General features: G+C 38.1%; 1 long non-coding RNA gene across 1 annotated transcript in view; it reads left to right on the forward strand.

Moving 5' to 3' along the window:
* LOC105729993 (uncharacterized) overlaps positions 1-15,898 on the forward strand; it is a 662,720-nt gene that overhangs the window by 118,283 nt on the left and 528,539 nt on the right. The gene's annotated exons all lie outside the window — the stretch shown is intronic.

Here is a 15,898-nt window from a genome sequence, read left to right on the forward strand (position 1 = left end):
ACTGTGATTCTGTGCATTTCCTGAGTTTGAATGTTGGCCTGTCTAGCTGAGTTGGGGAATTTCTCATCGATGACATCCTGAAATACATTTTCCAACTCTCCATTCTCCCTATCTCTTTCAGATACACCAATCAGTCATAGATTCAGTCTCTTTACATACCTCCATATTTCTCAGAGGTTTTGACCATTTCTTTTCATTCATTTTTCTCTATTCTTGTCTGACTGTTAGAAAGACAGTCTTCAAGCTCTAAGATTCTTTCCTCCACTTGGTCTATTCTGCTGTTAATACTTGTGATTGAATTATGAAATTCTTGTATTTTGTGTTATTTTTTAGCTCTATCAGCTGTTACATTCTTCTTTATACTGTCTATTTTGTTGGTTAGCTCATATAATGTCTTACCATGATTTTTAGCTTCATTGCATTGGGTTACAAGGTAGTTCTTAAGGTCAGTGAAGTTTGTTTTTATCCATTTTCTGAGTTCTACCTCTGTCATTTTAGCTGTCTTAGCCTCAGCCCAGTTTTGAATCCTTGCTGGAAAGGTGACGCAATCATTTGGAGGAAAGAGGACACTCTCGCTTTTTGAGTTTTCTGTGTTTTTGCACTGATACTTTCTCATCTTCTTGGGCTTATCTACCTTCTATCTTTTAGGCTGTCGACCTTTGGATTTCTGTCTCTTTTTCTGTTAATAGTCTGGCCAATTTTCTGTAAGGCTGCTGAGGTTTCCTGGGGGTCTGCCTCAGTCCCTAGTTGCCTTGGATTTTTTCAACACCTGGAGGTATCACTGGTGAAGACTGCAAAACAGCAAAGATGGAAATAGCAGCCTGTTCCTTTCTCTGGGACCTCCAGCCCAGAGAGGCATGGAGGTGTTGCTGGCTAAAAGCACCTGTAGGAAGTGGTTGGAGACCCCTGTTGGGAAGTTTTGTCCAGTCAGGAGGAACGGGAATGGGGACCCATTCAAAGAAGCAGTCTGGCCACATTTTGGTAGGGCAGCTGTGCTGTCATGGGGGATCTCTTCTGCCCCTGTTGGTTTGGACTCTTCAAAGCCCACAGACCAAAATGGCTCAGTCACACAAACAGCAAAGGTGTCAGTCCACCTCCCTTTCTGAGAATTTCATCCCTGAGAGAATTCAAGTATCTGTCAGACAGAGAACACTGGCAGGGTTGGCTAGAGGCCCTGGTTGGGAGGTTCTGCCCAGTGAGGAGAAACAAGATTGGAAAGCCACTTAAAGAAGCAGTCTGGCCATGCCTTTTGTAGAGCAGCTGTGCTGTGCTGGGGGACTGCTTATGCCCCAGTCATCTTAGGATTTCCAAAGCCCACATGCTCGAACGTCTAAGTTGCCCAACCCGCAAAAATTGTGGCTTGCCCCTCCCTTTGGGAACTTCCTCTAAGGGAGTATTCAAATTTCTGTGGGCCTGAGAACACTGGTAGGGGTTGCTTGAGGCCCTGGTTGGAAAGTCCCATCTAATGAGGAGGTACAGATTGGGTCCCATGTAAAGAAGCAGTCTTGCCATGTTTTGGTAGAGTAGCTGTGCTGTGCTGGGGGATTCTTTCTGCCCTTGGTCTGTTTGGACTCTCCAAAGCCCTAAGCTGAGTCTCCCAAACAGAAAAGATGACAGCCCACTCCTCCCCACAGGAACTTTGTCCCAGGTAGGTGCAATGCTGTTTCTGGTGGCTGGCTGGAATTCCAAGCCAGTGGGTCTTATCTTATGGGGACGCTGTGGAAGTGGGGCCCAGAGACAGCCACTGTTCAGCTCCCTGGATTCAGCCCCCTTCACAGGGGTATGTACAGGATATATACAGTGGTCCAACCTCCTGCCTTTCTGGAGTTGCTGTCACTTTCACTGGGAAGCCTGGAGTCAGTGTATGTGAAATGAAAACTCTACACCTTTACTTCATCCTCCATCTCCACTAACTTTTAAACTTTGTGTTGATTTTATCTGTATCTTATTATACTTTCTACATCTTGAAAGCTGTTGTAGTTGTTATGTTTGATTGGTTCATCTTTTAGTCTTTCTATCTAAGATAAGAGTAGTTCCTACATCACAGTTGCAGTGTTACACTATGCTATGTTTTTTTGTGTACTTACTATTACCAGTGAGTTTTGTACCTTCAGATATTACTAATTAACATTCTTACCTTATTTTTCTCTGATTGAATTACTCCTTTTACCATTTCTTTTCTTCTTTTTTTTTTTTTTTGAGACAGAGTCTTGCTCTGTGGCCTGGCACCAGGCTGGAGTGCAGTGGCATGATGTCAGCTCACTGTAACCTCCGCCTCCCGGGTTCAAACAATTCTCCTGCCTCAGCCTCCTGAGTAGCTGGGACTATAGGCACATGCCACCACGCCCAGCTATTTTTTGTATTTTTAGTACAGACGAGGTTTCACCATGTTGCCCAGGATGGTCTTGATCTCTTGACCTCGTGATCCGCCCGCCTTGGCCTCCCAAAGTGCTGGGATTACAGGCGTGAGCCACCACGCCTGGCCCTTTTACCATTTCTTGCAGGACAGATCTGGTGTTGATGAAATCCCTTAGCTTTTGTCTATTTCATGTTTGAAGGATATTTTCATCAGATATTTATTCTAGGGTAAAGGTTTTTTTTTTCCCTCCCCTTCAGCCCTTTAAATATGTCATGCCACTCTCTCCTGGCCTTCCATTGAAAAGTCTGGTGCCAGACATATTGGAGCTCCATTGTATGTTGTTTCTTTTCTCTTGCTGCTTTTAGAATCCTTTCTTTGATCTTTGGGGGTTTAATTATTAAATGCCTTGAGGTCATCTTCTTTGGATTAAGTCTGCTTGATGTTCTGTAACCTTCTTGTATTTGGATATTGCTATCTTTCTACAGATTTGGGAAGTTTTCTGTTGTTATTCCTTTGAATAAACTTTCTACTTCTTTTTCTCTACTTCTTAAGGTCAATAACTCAAATTTGCCCCTTTGAGGCTATTTTTTATAGAGGCTATTTTCTATATCTTTTAGGCATGCTTCATTTTTGAAAATTCTTTTTCTTTTGTTTCCTCTGTATATTTTTAAATAGCTTGCCTTCAAGCTCACTAATTCTTCTGCCTGATCAATTCTACTGTGAAAAGACTGATGCATTCTTCATGACAATTATATTTTTCTGCTTCAGAATTGCTGTTTGATTCTTTTTAGTTATTTTCATTTCTGTTAAATTTATCTGATAGAATTCTGAGCTCCTTCTCTGTTTTATCTTCAATTCCTTTGAGTTCCTTCTAGACAGCCATTTTGAATTCTGTATCTGAAAGGTCACACATCTAGTTCATTTGGTCAGGTCATGTTTTCCTGGATGGTGTTAATGCCAGTAGATTTTCTTCAGTGTTAATGAAGAAAATCAATGCCAGTAGATTTTCAGTTAATGCTAGTAGGTTTTCCTGGATGGTGTTAATGCCAGTAGATTTTCTTTTAGCATCATAGAGTTTGGTATTTATTGTAGTCTTCAGTATTTGGGCTTGTCTATACCTGTCCTTCTTGAGAATGCTTTCTAGATATTTGCAATGACTTGGGTTTTGTGATCTTAGCTGTATTTGCTTCAGGGAGCAGCCCAAGCCCAATAACACTGTGGTTATTGTAGACTCACTGATGGACCACCTTGACGGTCCTGGGAAAGATCTGGGAGAATTCTCTTATTATCCTGGGGAGACTCTTGTTCTCTTCCTTTATTTTCTAGTAAACAAATGGAGTCTCTCTCTGTTCTGAGCCATCTACAGCTAGGGATGCAGTGACACAAATACCCCTGTGGCCACCACCACTATGACTGCACCAGATCAGACCTGAAGCAATTACAGCACTGGGTTTCACCTAAGGCCTGCTGTAACCACTCCCTGGCTACTGCCTATGTTTGCTTAAGGCCCTGGGGCTCTACAATCAGCAGGTGGCAAAGCCAGCGAAGCCTGTGTCCTTCCCTTCATGGTGGCAAGTTCTTTCAGGCCTGGAGTGAATCTACAGTTTCTGTCTGGGAGTCAGGGACTACAGTCACAAACCTTAGAAGTCTACATGATGTACTCTTGTACTGTGGCTGAGCTGACACTCAAACCACAAGATACAGTCCTTTCCACTCTTTCCTCCCCTTTCCAAAGGCAGAGGAGCTTCACCTCATAGTCACTGCCACCACAGACCATGAGGAATTCTGCCTGACTACTGCCAGTGTTCCCTTAAGGCCCAGTGATTCTTAAACAAGCATGTGATGAATGCTGCCTGACCTGGGACTCACTTTGTAGGGGAGTAGGCTCCCTTCTGGGAGATACCATACAAGAGTCAAGACCTGGAATCAGGGACCCCCAAGAGCCTGCTTGGTATTCTTTATCCTGTGGACATTCTGGTATGTGCAGGGCAAATTCCCCTGTACTTTTTCTTCTGCTTTTCTCAAGCAGAAGGAGTTTCACCCTGTAGCCACCACAGTCAGTAACATGCTGAATCTCACCTGAAGCCAGTGAATCTCAAAAGCTCCCCCAAGGCCCTCGATATAGTTCCCATGTATTGCTTCGGGTTGTTCAGGGCCCAAGGGCTCTTCATTTAGCAGGTGATAAACGGTGCTAGGAATAGGTTCTTCATATCACGGTAGTAGGTTCCATTCTGGGCCAGGTTGTGTCTAAAAATGTTGTCTGGGAGCTAGGGCCTCAGACTGACCAGTGCCCTATTCTGCTGTGACTGAGCCTCATGATTGACCAGTGCCCTATTCTGCTATGGCTGAGCTGGTATTCAAGATGCAAGACAAGGTCCTGCCCTCTCTTTCCTCTCCTTTCTTCATGAGTAAGGAAGGGGTCACTTTTGGAGCCAGGACCTATGCAGCCTGTGGTTAGGGGAAGGGTGATGGCAGTATTTTCTTAGCTGACCTGGCTGTCTCAGTAGGTTGTGTGCTCCACTGTCTCTTAACCTGGTTTAGCACTGGGACTTGCCTAAGAGTTGCAGTCCTTATGTCCTAGACTGCCTTTCATGTTTACTTAGAGACTCAGAGCACTTTGGCCCTTAGTGGTGAGGTTTGTGGGAACTGAAGTTTGGCCCTTTGGGCTGGTGATTCCCCTCTGGCTAGGGCTTGTTTAAATGCTCCTTCTGAGGTTGGGTGTCAGCTGAATTTGGTCTGTTTTTTTTTTTTTTCCTGCTTTACCAGGACAGCACTGAGTTCAGTGGCTCACAATTGCTGTGTTCTCCCTCCCACAGAACCCAGAGATGCTCTCTTCATGTTGCCAGTGCTGGGGTGATAGGGAGGGGTGGCACTGGCAATTCAAGACTTTTTTTTTCTCTCTCTTCAGTACCTCTTTTAGTGATGTGTAATTCAAACCAGGTACTGTGAAGGCTCATTTGGTTTTTAGTTCTTATGCAGGTGTTTTTTTTTTGTTTTTTTTTTTTTTTTTTTTTTTTGTTCTATGTAGATAGTGTTAAATTGATGTACTTGTCGGGGGTATGATCAGTGGAGTCTTCTATCCTGCCAGCGTGTTCTGCCTCCCAGATAATCACATCACAAAGCAATTATTAATAATTAGGTGGTTAGCAAGATATTGGGCAGATATACCCAATGAAAAATTCTTATTATTACAAAAGTGATATATGCTTATTTAAATGGTTCAAATAGTGTACCAAGTGTACACATTTGAATCTGTTGTCTACCACTGTTAATTGCTTGGATGGTATCCTTCTAGATTTCATTTATACAGACTTTGAAGATAGTTCAAGTTTGGTTTCAGACCACCACAATTAAATGAATATTGCAATAAAGCAAGTCCCAAAAATTGTTTTGTTTCCCAGTGCATATAAAAGTTATGTTTATGTTATACTGTAGTATATTAACTGTGCAATAACATTATATCTAAGAAAATGATATACACACCTTAATTCAAACATATTGTATTGCTAAGAAAAACACAATCATCTAAACAGTCAGCAAGTCATGGACGTTTTGCTGGTGGACGGTCTTACCTCAGTGTTGATAGCTGCTGGCTGATCAGGGTTGTTGAAAGTTGGGATTCCTGTGACAATTTCTTAAAATAAGACAACAATAAAGTTTGCTGCATCATTTGACTCTTATTTTATGAGAAATTTCTCTGTAGCTTACAATGGTGTTTGATAGCATTTTACCCACAATGGAACTTCTTTCAAGATTAGAGTCTGTCCTCTCAAACTCTGCAACTGTTTTATCAACTAAGTTTACGTAGTATTCTAAATTCTTTGTTTTCATTTCTACAATGCTTAGAGCATCTTCATCAGAAGAAGTTTTCATCTCAACAAACTACTTCCCTTGCTCATCCATAAGAAACAACTCTTCATAGGTTAGTGTCATTGTAAGCTTGAAGCAATTTAGTCACATCTTGGTTCTCATTCTATCTCCACCACATCTGCAATTACTCTTTCCACTGAAACGTTGAACTCCACAAAGTCATCCATGAACATTAGTATCAGCTTCTTCCAAACTTCTTTTAATGTTGATATTTTGACCTCTTCTTAGGAATCACAAATATCATTAATGTTATCTAGAATGATCAATCCTTTCCAGAAGCTTTTCAAGTTACTTTGCCAAGATCCATCAGAGGACTCACTATCTGTGGCACCCATAGCTTTACAAGATGTATTTCTTAAATAATAAGATGTGAAAGTCGAAACCACTTCTCCATCCATGGGCTACAAAATGGAGGTTGTTAGCAGACATAAAAACATTAAGCTCCTTCTACATCTCTACCAGAGCTCTTCTGTGACCATGCATGCTTTGTTAATAAACAGTAATATTTTGAAGAGAATCTTTTTTTTTTTTTTGGTCTGAGCAATATGTCTCAAAAGTTGGCTTAAAATAGTCAGTAAACAATTCTGTAAATAGATGTGCTGTCTCCCAGGCTTTGTTGTTTCTATAGAGCAGGCAAAGTAAACTTAGCATAATTCTTAAGGGCCATAGGATTTTTGAAATGGTAAATGATCATTGGATTCAACTTCAGGTAACCAGCTGCATTAGTCCCTAACAAGAGAGTCTGTAACAAGAGAGTCAGCCTGTTCTTTGAATCTTTAGAGCCAGGCTGACTTCTCCAGCTACCAAAGTCCTAGATGGCATCTTCTTCCAATATAAGGCTATTTAATCTACATTAAACATCTGTTGTTCAGTGTAGTCACCTTTATCAATGATCTTAGCTAGGTCTCCTGGATAACTTGCTGCAGCTGATATAAGTAGAATTTTTGATGCTGCAAAAGAAGTAGTACTCAAATACAAATTTCCTCAGCAAAGCAATTTACTTGTTTAGAAGGATGCGGCTCACAGATGGAACAATGGCGAGTGCATACCTGGACAAAGAGGGGAAGGGATATTTGTGCCTGGTGGGAGGCACCCCTACTGCTGTGTCATTTCTCTGTTGGCTATGGTTAGACCACAAAAGCTAAACTAATCCCAATTGGCTATTTTAAAGAGAGCAGGCGTCTGAGCTGGAGTGGCAGGGTGGGTGGTTTGGCAGGAAGGATGGTTACGGGCAGGTCAGAGCAGATAGCCAGGGTTGTCCTAGGTTAAAGAAGGTGACCAGAGCAGGTGACTGGAGCAGGTGACTGAAGCAGGTGACCAGGATGAATCGGGATGGAGCCAGGGGCTGGGGGAACAGATGTGAACTACTGATTAGAACAAGTGGAAAAGGTTGTTTACTGGAACTACAAGGAAGTTAAAGTTTAAAATAGAGAATTAAAGAATAAGACAACTGAACATACTGACATACTGATTCTTTGAAGAAAAACTTGGGGTTCACTATATCTAACACAGCTTCTACATAAGCACTTGTTGCTTTACCTTTCAGTTTTGTATTATGGAAACAATTTCTTGCCTTAAACCTCATGAACAAACCTCTCTGCAAACTTCAAACTCTTCTGCAGCTTTCTCATCTCTCTCAGCCTTTGTAGAACTGAACAGAGTTAGGGCCTTGTTCCATATTAGGGCTTTGGCTTAAGGGAATGTTATAGCTGCTTTGATCTTCTATCTTCTATACAGGCTATTCAAACTTTTTAAATATTAGTAATAAGGCTGTTTTATTTTCTTATTCATGTGTTCACTGGAGTAGCACTTTTAATTTTCTTCAAGAGCTTTTCTTTTTCAGTCAAAACTTGGCTATTTTGCAAAAGAGGCCTAGCTTTTGGCTTGTCTCAGTAGGCATAATCATTTCTAGCTTTTAATTTAAAGTGACAGATGTCCTTCCTTTTAAAAACTTTCAATAAACTAGGTGTTAAAGAAACATACCTCAAAATGATAAGAATCATCAATGACAAACTCACAGTCAACATTATACTGAATGGACAAAAGCTGGAAATATTCCTCTTGAAAAGTGGCATAAGATAAGGATGCCGTCTCTGACCACTTCTGTTCAACATAGTACTGAAAGTCTTAGCCAGAGCAATCAGGCAAGAGAAAGAAATAAAGGGCATCTAGATAGGAAGAGAGAGCCAAACTATCCCTGTTTGCTGATGACAAGATTCCATATCTAAAAACTCCATAGTCTTAGCCCAAAAGCCCCTTCAGCTAATAAACAACTTCAGCACAGTTTCAGGATACAAAATCAATGTACAAAGAGTACTAGCATTCCTATACACCAAAAAGAGTCAAGCCAAAGGCAAATCAGGAAGGCAATCTCATTCACAATTACTAAAAAAAAAGATACCTAGCAATACAGCTAACCAGGGAGATGAAAAATCTCTACCATGAGAATTACAATATACTGCTCAAGAAATCAGAAAAGATACAGACAAATGGCAAAACATACCATGCTCATGTACAGGAAGAATTAATGTTATTGAAATGGCCATTCTGCCCAAAGCAATTTACAGATTCAGTGCTATTCCTATCAAACTACCTTTGACGTTGTTCACAGAACTAGAAAAAACTATTCTAAAATTCATATGGAACCAAAAATAAGCCAAGGCAATCCTAAGCAAAAAGAACAAAGCCAGAGGCATCACCTTATTCAACTTCAAACTATAATAAAGGGCTACAGTAAACAAAACAGCATGGTATTGGTACAAAAATAGGCAGAGAGATCAATGGAACAGAGTAGAGAGGCCAGAAACAGGGCCACACACCTGTGACCTTCTGATCTTTGACAAAGATGACAAAAACAAGCAATAGGGAACAGACTTCCTATTCAATAAATTGGATAACCAGTTATCCCAGAGCCATTTATTGAATAGAAAATATTATTGAATATGCAGAAGATTGAAATGGGACCCCTTCCTTACACCATATAAAAAAATCAACTCAAGGTAGATTAAAGACTTAAATGTAAAACCCAAAACTGTAAAAACTCTGGAAGACAGCCTAGACAGTACTATCCTGGACATAGAAATGAGAAAAGATTTCATGACAAAAACATCAAAAGCAATTGCAACAAAAGCACTCTGCACAGCAAAAGAAACTGTCAACAGAGTCAACTGATAACCTATAGAATGAGAGAAGATTTTTGCAGTCGACGCATCTGACAAGGGTGTAATATCCAGCATCTATAAGAAACTTAATCAAGTTTACAAGAGAAAAACAAACAACCACAATAAAATGTGGTCAAAGGAGAGTTATTAAAAGAAGACGTACATGTAGCAAACAGGCATATAAGAAAAAGCTCAATATCACTGATCATTAGAGAAACACAAATCAAAACTACAGTGAGATATTATCTCACAGCAGTCAATGGCTATTATTAAAAAGTCAAAAAATATTTTCTTGGCTTTCCTAAAAAAAAAAAAAGTAAAATATAACAGATGCTGTTGAGGTTGCAGAGAAAAGGGAACACTTATACATTGTTGGTGGGAGTGTAGATAAGTTCAACCATTGTGGAAATCACTGTGGCAATTTCTCACAAAGAACTAAAAGCAGAACTACTATTCAATCCAGAAATGCCATTACTGGGTATATACCCAGAGGAATATAAATCATTCTACCATGAAGACACATGCACATGAATGAATGTTCATTGCAGTGCTATTCACAATAGCAAATGTATGGAATCAACCTAAATACCCAACAATGACAGATTGGATAAAGCAAATGTAGTGCATATACACCATGGACTACTATGCAGCCATAAAAAGGAATGAGATTATGTCTTTTGCAAGAACACAGATGGAGCTGGAGGCTATTAACCTTCATGAACTAAGGCAGAAACAGAACCAAACACCACAGACTAACTTATAAATGGGAGCTAAATGATGAGAACTCATGAACACAAAGAAAGGAACAATAGACACTGGGGTCTATTTGAGGGTGGATGGTGAAAGGAGGGAGAGGAGCAGAAAAAATATCTACTGGGTAGTAGGCTTAATAACTGGGTGATTAAATAATCTGTACAACCAACCCTCATGAGGTGAGTTTACCTATATAGCAAACCTTCAATGTAACCCTGAACCTAAAATAAAAGTTTTTCAAAAAAGGAAAGAAAAATACCAAGAAAAAAACACACACAAACACACACAAAGTGAGAGATGCATAACTCTTCCTTTCATTTGAACACTTAGAGATCATTATAGAGTTATTAATTGGCAGAATTCAGTATTTCTGTTTCTTAGGAATAGAGAGGCCTGAGGAAAAGGAGAGAGATGGTGAGCAGCTGGTTGGTAGAGTAGTCAGAGCACACAAGCAATTTTCAGATTCAATGCTATTCTTATCAAACTAGTAATGACATTCTTCACAGAACTAGAAAAAACTATTTTAAAATTCATATGGAACCAAAAAAGAGCCCAAATAACCAAGGCAATCCCTAAGCAAAAAGGCATGATAAATCACAGCATTTATCAATTAAGTTTTCTGTCTTATATGGGCATAATTTGTGGCACCCCAAAACAATCACAATAGTAACGTCATGATGACTCGTCAGAGATCACCAAAAATGATACAATAATAATGAAAAAGTTTGAAATATTATAAGAATTACCAAAATGTGACACAGAGACAGAATGTGAGCACATGGATTTAGAAAATTGATATTGATAGACTTGCTTGATAAAGGGTTGTGTAAAACCTTTAATTTATAAAAAATGCAGGATCAGCCAAGTGCGATAAAGCAAAGTGTGATGAAATAAAATAAATCAATATAGAAATATATATGTATATGCTTTTAAAAGATAAAAGTGCAGTGTTATTACAGAGAGCATTTGCTAATTAATTTTTTTCACTTTGAAGTTTAAGACATTGTTCTAAGCCTGTATATATGAATTTGAAATATTCTTTTTAATAGCTAATATCTTATATAGATAATTACTTCCTCATTCCCTTATTTTTAGGCATTTAGGTTATGTCATTTTAAAAATTATAAAAAATATTTTTGTAGACATCTTTGTATTTACCTATTTGCACAAGTGTATTAAGTGTATTTGAACAATGAATTCCCAAGTTAAATTGTTTGATATGCTGGTGGGTGAGTACAAAACATAGAAAATGAAATTTACATTGAGATTCATTATAAAAATAATTTATCCTGAACCACTGAATGTAATACAGGATTGGAATACTACCTTTGCCTACCTTTTTATTATCTTTTGTTATCTTTTATGGCAAAACCTTGGTTTAATTTCCAGAACTCTGCTTTTGTAGTCATATTTGGCTTTAAATATATATGTTTTTGTTTTCTAGAAAATAATGAATGTATACATTGACCCATCTGGTCCCAAATTAGAGGACACATGTTGATTTCCTTAATGTATCTCAGGCATCACTTGCCTTGTTTATTGTTGCACTCTCAACATGTGTCTAGTGAGTGATAGGCAATCACTAGATATTTGTTATTTAATTGAAAGATATAGAGAAGCTGTAAAATTTTCATATGTCATTTCTACACATTTAGTGTGCACTGAAACAAGGATTCTAGAGGCAAGTGAGGTCTAAGTTTTCCTTAGGAAGGCATATTGTGCATTAAAAAATTAATAAATACTTGAGAATTTAATCATCAATAATACCATGCTCTTAATATACAATATTGCTTAGTAATACTTCCTCTTTAGCAGGTTTGGTTCCAATATGAACTTTCAAACTGGCTAGGATTCACACTGACGCTGGTAATCTCACCATATCTTCTGTTCACCTGTACTTTGGGGCTGCTTATCTTGCCCACAGAGAACAATGCTCATTGAGTTACATATGAATGGGCAAGGTAGGACTTGTGTGCTTTGATTGCTACAATGATTATATATCTTACATCTCCATTCAATGCTGATGGCTATGGTTATCCCTGCCATGACAGCAGGATCCATAGGTTCTTTTTGCACCACTTGTTCCCATGCTTCTGCCAAAAATTGATAGATGAAAATGTAGTTCATGCACTATCACTTTATTTTTAAAAGAGAGCAACAAACAAACAAATAACAAACAACTCTCTTATCCTCTAGAGGTATGGAGAAGTTAGAATTCCCTGTATTTGTTCTCTTTTTCCTTCTTCCCATCCAGACATGCATAACAGTGTTAAAAATTCTTTTTCATTTCTTTAATGTATTCTAAAGCTGTCAGTCATGTTTACTGCCATACCAATGAATTTAAACTTTTAAAGCATGTTAGGTGTTTAGAGCATTGCAACACATTTTAAAAACAAATGTAGGTTATTTGTTGCTTTACATCTCTAAATGGCTGTGAAGATTGTGTCTGAAGGCCATTTTAGAAATTTGCTCCAAAATATATATGATCATTTTCATATAATATTTAGACATTTTATAAAATTTTGGAATTGGAGTGTTCAAATGCAATAATACAGGTTCTCTATTATTGAACAATATAAAGTACATAATTCTACTGGTTCTTTGGTGTTATAAGAATCTTATACTTCTAGATTTTGAGTTGTTATTTGTATGTTGATAGTATCTAGTAAAGAAAATGAAAAGTAGTTTCATGTACAGATACAAAATAATGTAGCAGTCAAGCATAAAATTTTACAGGGTGCTAGAATCATTTGTTTCTTTGCTCCTGTAAATCATAGGTTAACTTTAGTATTCAAACCATTTAGGTCTCCTAAAATATGTTTAAAACCTTTACACAAACTAGAGTCTCTTCACCAGCTAAGAAGCAGATGGTGTATTTATAGCCTTTAGGGTCTCAGGAAATGATTCAAACTGTTCTTAGAAGTGATGCAGTGAGCAACAAAATTCCAATAACAGTTTTGGCATTAGATTTCTGACAGATTTTAGTTTACAGAATAGAATCACAGATGTGATTAAACAGTTCTGAACGTTTTCACAACGCATTTGGATGGCTTTCAGATCCAGTTATCACGTTCCCAAACATCTTAAGATCAAAGGAGAAAACAAAGCTATCTGACATTCTTTAGAGTTTGGGATAGCCACTCATTTTTTCATTAACAAACATTTCTTGAGCAACTACAATGTGCCAAGCATTATTCCAGAGGCATGGGGTACATCTGCGAATAAAATTGATGAAAGACTCTGCCTTCATAAAGTATTAACTTTACTTGCCTTTATTTACATAAAATAAGTAAATTATATAGTATGTTAGAAGTTAATAAGTGCTATGGGAGGAAAAGGAAAGTGGAGCAGGATAAAGGGAAGATGGACCAGATAAAGGGCAATTGCTGAAGAGTGCATTGCAATTTGAGAGTGTGATCAGGGTAGGGCTTATTAAGAAGGTGACATTTGAGTCAAAACTTGAAGGGATTGAAAGAGCTGGTCATGCACATATTAGCAAATAACAGTCTAATACTAGGACAATTCATGCACAGGCATGGACGTGGGAATTCTTGGCACATATTCAAGGAAGAGCAAAAAGGCCAATGTGGCTGGAGTGGAGAGAGTGAGAGGAAAGTAGCTAAAACTGTGTTCAGAGTGGGAATAGGGGTCAGATCAACAGTTCGCTGTAGGGGCTTTGAATTTTTTACTGTGAATGGGGAGCCAGCAAGGTTTCAAGTATCCCTGGGGCTGCTATTCTGAGACTAGGTGGTAGGGGGTAGAAGGGCAGCAGTTAAGAGCAGATGAAGACTGGGAAAGAGCTGTTGTGGCTTGGTCCAGGGTGGTAGCAGTGAGAAGTATGGGAAATAGTTGAATTCTGGATATATTTTGAAAGTAACAGCAGCCAAATTTTTTGATAAGTGATAAAAAAGCCATGAGGTAAAAAGAAGCACGATTACAAAGTATTTTGCCTAAGTATCCAGAGACTGGAGATGCCACTAAATAAGATGGTGGAGTGGGTGAGAGCGGCAGTCAGGAGCAACACAACGATAAACCATAAAATAGGTTTCTAGTGTAGGACCTGTTTCATATTATTGCCATTTTCCAGTGTGCTATTACTTACATTATTTCAGTGTTTAAATGAGAGCCATCTGGCAATTTCCACTGTGGCCTAATTCAAGCCACTAACATGATGTCCCTGAAAGTAGAATTGGGAAGATATGAGTACAGTCGGCTCTTGAAAGACAGGGCAAACTGCCCTGAGCACAACTATGGCTTAGAACTCATCTTTCCAACATCAACTGGACATTGTTGGGACCTCCCAAGCCTTACGGCAGGCTACTATGTTATACACACACTAGACTTTATATGTCTATATAAGTGCTAAACCTTAGACTATAATTCAGCTGTTACATTGGGCTGATAATTTATTTAAAATAAGCATTCTTTTGGTAGAAAAATTGGCCATAGGCTATTCTAGGAATCAGAGCCTTTTTTTAAATTTTATTTTCTTGTTTGTATGTTTGGAATAAATTCACAATTTACACATATTCCTTTAAGCTGAATACTTAGAGATTGCTGACAGCTATTGATAAATTTGTTTTTTGGTTCTAAGACATTTTGGTCTAAACCAATGGCACTTGAAAATCTGTATATTCTCTTTAACTCTAATTCACTGAAATACTAATTTAGCAAACTCATTTTAGAGTCCAGTGGACAGTATCTTGTAAAATGAAGTCTATTTGATTGCATGACTTCATGAAAGATGCTGATATGTTTAACTTGGCTGATATAGAAAGTGTTCTATTGTTTGTAGCAGTGGTGGTGTTTTTCACCAAGTGTGCTGTGTTAAAGCCTATCTTGAATATTAAGCATTTGGTCTAAGTACTGCTGGAAAATACCCTGGTTCTATAATCCTTTAAAGATAAATTGGGTGAAACAAATTTGACTAGTCCTGGGGGTATTAATTATATTTCAAAATGAACTCAAGCCCAGATACACATTTCCAAATTGCTGTTTTCATGGAAAGTGATTATTCAGAACTGGTAATCATATGAAATGTTACAGTTTAGTAAATGTGTTATATTATGAAAACTGACAAAAGTAAGAGTTTTGTTTTGTTTTTGTGTTTCATACCTTACCATCGTCAAACTTTAAAACCTTATTCATACCTAATATAAACTTATTTATGCTAACTTCTTATTTTTAAAAATTGAGATTAAAATGGACATATATGTATTACCTAATATAGCAGCCCTTGCCATGTATGGTTTTTGAGCATTTGAAGTGTGGCTGGTCTGACTGGGGAACTAAATTTTAAATTTTATTTTATTTTAAATAATTTAAATTTAAATTCATATGGCTACATGTGGGTAGTGGCTACAATACGGAACAGTGCAGCCCCAGATAGCACCTATTAACTGGGGATCTAGAAGGGAGTTAAATCCTCAGGCCCAATGGCATACATTGTTTCTAATTAATCAGTTTACCTCTTGTGCATCAAGAATAATACTATGTATTATTATTAGGATAATTAAGAAAATAGTCTCGCAAATTATTTTCTGTGAGACATAATTCTCTCACAGCATCGAACTGAGAATGGCTATTCTAGAAAGTTCCCCCATTTTCTTTTCCATTCATACCGCCCCCAAAGATCCCCCAGACAAAAATCACTATTCTTTTTTTTTTTTGGTATCCATTGATTATTTTTGCCTGTTTGTTGACTTCATATTGCTAGAAATATACAGTGTATTTTATGTTGGGACTGACTTCTGTC

The sequence above is a fragment of the Aotus nancymaae genome, unplaced genomic scaffold (assembly GCF_030222135.1).
Source record: "Aotus nancymaae isolate 86718 unplaced genomic scaffold, 86718_ANA_hifiasm-v0.15.2.pri h1tg000014l, whole genome shotgun sequence".
Lineage (NCBI taxonomy): Eukaryota > Metazoa > Chordata > Mammalia > Primates > Aotidae > Aotus > Aotus nancymaae.